General features: G+C 37.6%; 1 pseudogene; it reads right to left on the bottom strand.

Annotated features, from left to right (window-relative positions):
* Positions 1-2049: 2049 nt before the first annotated feature.
* Positions 2050-3241, bottom strand: LOC122900524 (annotated as a pseudogene).
* Between the last annotated feature and the right edge of the window lie 1251 nt (positions 3242-4492).

Genomic DNA, 4492 nt, shown 5'->3' with positions numbered 1-4492 from the left:
TATTTTTATTTCTGTGAATATATTTGGATGTGGAAATTATATACATATGGATAAAATACAAATTTTATAAGATTGTCAATAAATAATAATTTACTTAATATGAAAAAAAATGACATCAAATATGGCAACTATCTGACAATAGATGTGCATATGTCTTTGAGAGTTCTGTATAGAGCACCATTAAAGTAATATAATGTTGTTTGGAAGACAATACTTAATACCTATTGCTCATTTTAATATAATAAAAGATAATTTTTTCTACTTTGTCTTTTGCATATTTTACTATCAAATTACAGATAAATATTTAGTATGCTATGCTCTCTTGATGCCCAAACCAGGCAAAGACTTCATCAAAAAGGAGACTGTCAGAAATTGCAATATCTCTGTATTCCCAAGATCATTTTAATATTATTTCAGTTTTTTTTTTTAACTTTTCAGTCCAGGTTACATTTGAGGATATTAATTCTTTGCATGGTTGGAACACATTAATTGAATCATTCTGTAGAATTTATCAAGTAAATATTTCTTTGCTATTGATTTGAAAATCTATGTGAATTAGATTCTAAATTGTAACAATATAATTAAAGGTGATTTTTAATTTTATTTATTTATTTATTTATTTTTATTTTATTTATTTATTTGTCAGAGACAGAGGGAGAGAGAGTGAGCACAGGCAGACAGAGAGGCAGGCAGAGGCAGAGGGAGAAGCAGGCTCCCTGCCGAGCAAGGAGCCCGATGTGGGACTCGATCCCAGAACCCTGGGATCATGACCTGAGCCGAAGGCAGTGGCTTAACCCACTGAGCCACCCAGGCGTCCCTATTTATTTATTTTTAAAGATTTTATTTATTTATTTGTCAGAGTGAGAGGGGGATATAGAGAGAGTGACCACAGGCAGACAGAGTGGCAGGCAGAGACAAAGGGAGAAGCAGGCTCCCTGCCAAGCAAGGAGCCTGATGTGGGACTCCATCCCAGGACACTGAGCTGCCTGAGCTGAAAGCAGCTGCTTAACCAACTGAGCCACCCAGGCATCCCAAAGATGATTTTTTAATTGTGATTATTCACTTGACAATCTAATATTCAAATTCAGATGCTGTTTATAAACAATAATAAGATCACAAGGAGCTGCTAAAAATCTTAATTAGAGTTTTATTAAAATGCTTTAGTTTGGAATTAATAGAAAATTAGAAAAGTATCTATTTTTACTATAAGGTAACAAAAATACAGTTCCAAAATATTCCTTTACTAAATTTTACATATTTTTATAATTATAGTACATCTTTTTAATAATCATTTTCTGATCAAAATAATATGCATCCCTTTTTGCAATTTCTATTTCTTCATCTATTTTCTTCAACAGGAAAACACACATTATCAGAAGAAGTTACTACTATTACCCGACATCTAGCACAGAATAAACATTAGTAAAGTTCATCTTGTATCTTTGTGGACCAGTATTTGACATGTCTATACATTATGCATTGCTCCCCACAATTATAGCTATTATTTATTGGCATACAACATGATTATGATACCACTGATTATAGGATCTATGCTGTGCATTTTGCCCCCATGATTCCTTTATTCTTTAACAGGAAGCCTGTATCTTCTAATCCTCTTCACCAACTTTTCCCATCCCCCCACCAGTCTTCTCTCTGGAAAAAAACAGTTTGTTCTCATATATAAAGGTCTGATTCTGCTTTTTGTTTGGTTATTTAATTGATTTTTTTTGGATTGCACATATATGTGAATTCATATGGTATTTGTCTTTAATTTATTTCACTTAACATCATACACTTTAGGTTCACCAATGTTGAACAAATGGCAAGATCACTATTTTTTTTTGGCCTGGGTACAGTATACTTTATTGATGGTACACTACCTGGTAGGGCTCCCCAAGCCCCTCCCCTTCTTCAGGACGTTTGGGATGGAAACAGTGAAGGTTGGGAGATTCTCTCTTTTCAGGGGTTAAGTTAGGGCAAGGATTCCCCTGAAGTTGAGAGCCCCTCTTTTCCTCTTGCTCTCACTGGGGCTAGTAGTCCAGGGGGCTCTTACTCCTTGGAGGACATAAGGTCTACCACCCAGTTGCTGTAGTCAATTTATTGTTGTATCAGAAATTGGACTTGACAATGTGATCATTGAGAGCAAAGCCAGCCCTGGCATCAAAGATGGAAGAGTGGCTGTCACTATGAAAGTCATAGGAAATAACCTGGTCTTCAGTGTACCCAAGGATTCCCTTGAGGGGGCCCTCTAATGTCTGCTTCATGACCTTCTTGATGCCATCATATTTGAAAGCTTTCTTCAGGGGGCAGTTCAGATCCAAGAAGGACATTTTGGGCCATGCCAGTGAGCTTCCCATTCTGCTCAGGAATGAACTTCCCTACATCCTTGGCCATGTCAGTGGAAGCAGGGATGATGTTCTGGGCAACGCCTCAGCCATCATTTCACACCTTCCCAGAGGGGCCATCCATGGTCTTCTGGGTGGCAGTGGTGTCAAGGATGGTGGTCCTGAGTTCCTCCACAATGCCAAAGTTGTTATAGATGTCCTTGACCAGAGGATACAATGGTTGGTGGTGCAGGAGACATTACTGACAATCTTTAAAAAAAAAAAAAAAGATTTTATTTACTCATTTGATGGACAGAGATCATAAGTAGGCAGAGAGGCCTGCAGAGAGATAGAGGAGGAAGCAGGCTCTGCTCTTCAGGCTCTCTGAAGAGCAGAGAGTCTGATGCGGGGCTCAATCCCAGGACCCTGAGATCACGACCTGAGCCGAAGGCAGAGGTTTAACCCACTGAGCCACCCAGGTGCCCGTACATTACTGACAATCTTGACTGTGTTGTCATACTTATGGTTCACACCCATCATGAACATGTGGGCATCAGCAGGATGATGACTCACTTGGCCCTGCCCTTCAAGTTAGCCCCAGAATTCTCCATGGTTGTAAATAGCCCAGTGAACTCCACAACATACTCAGCACCAGAATCACCCTATTTAATACTTGTGGGATCTCACTTCTGGAAGATGGGGATGGACTTTCCATTGAAGACAAGTTTCCTGTTCTCAGCCTTGACAGTGCCGTGGAATTTGCCATGGGTAGAATCATACTGGAACATGTAGACCATGTAGTTGAGGTCAATGAAAGGGTCACTGATGGCAACAATATCCACTTTGCCATAATTAAAAGCAGACCTTGTAACCAGGTGCAAAATATAGCCAAATATGTTCACTTTGACCCTCACCATTGTGTCTCAGGGACATGACTAGCACTGCATGAGAAGATGTAGCTGTCTTTCAAATGGGGAGGAGGAGAGAGCCAACATCACATTCAAATTTTATGGATAAGAATATTTCATTATGTGCATATACTGCATTTTTACCATTTATTAATGAATATTTTGACTGTGTCCACAGCTTGGTTATTGTAAATTATCCTGCAATAAACATACTGGGCCATGTACATTTTAACATTTTGTTAAAATTTTAGTTAGCTAACATACACTGTAATACTAGTCTCATGTGTACAATAAAGTGATTCAACACATCCATATAACATGTAGTGCTCATAAGAACATGTGTCTGCTTAGTACATATCATCTCTCCTCTGGTAACCCTCAGTTTGCTCTCTGTAGTTAAGAGACTGTTTTGTGGCTTGCCTTTCTCTCTCTCTCTATTTTTTTTCTCCATTTGCTGATTTGTTTTGATTCTTAACTGCACATATGAGTGAAGTCATATGGTATTTTTCTTTCTCTGACTGTTTTTTTCCACTTAGCATAGTACTCTCTACGTTCATTCACATATTTGAAAATAACAAGATTTTGAGGGCATCTGGGTGGCACAGTCCTTAAATGTCTGCCTTCAGCTCAGGTAAGGATCCCAGCATCCTGGGATCCACACTGGGCTCCCTGCTACATGGGGAGTGTGTTCCTCCCTCTCCCACTTTCCTCTGCTTGTGTTCTGTCTCTAGCTGTCTCTCTCTCTGCGTCAGAAATATAAATAAAATATTTTAAAAATGAAAATAACAAGGTTTTCTTATTTTATATATACATATATGTATCTCACATCTTCTTTATCCATTTTTCAGCCAATGGATGCTTGTGGAAACACAAATGTTTCCATAATTTGACTGCAGTTCATATGTGCTTATAAATATCAGAGTGCATGTACTCCTTTTAATTAGTGTTTATGCATTCTATATTTTATTACCTTGCAGTGCAATTCCTGGATCATAGGGTAGTTATATTTCTGTGCCTAACTTTTTGCATATACAAATACATTCTTAATTTTATCTCTAAATACTATTTAAACACATGTATTAACCACAGTCTTCCTTTTCCATTCATTAGTCAATGAAGAACAATATTTTATACAAGAAGACAACAAAAGTGAACAGTTAGATATTTATTACAGGGATGAGATAATAGTTTCACATTTATATGTAAATTTCAAAAAAGTGCAAAAACTTTTCGATGGTGTGAAACTAATATCCATATATG

This window comes from Neovison vison, chromosome 1 (assembly GCF_020171115.1).
Source record: "Neovison vison isolate M4711 chromosome 1, ASM_NN_V1, whole genome shotgun sequence".
NCBI classification, from domain to species: Eukaryota; Metazoa; Chordata; class Mammalia; order Carnivora; family Mustelidae; genus Neogale; species Neogale vison.
The sequence above is the reverse complement of the archived record's forward strand: the minus strand, read 5'-3'. Positions and strand labels throughout refer to the sequence as shown.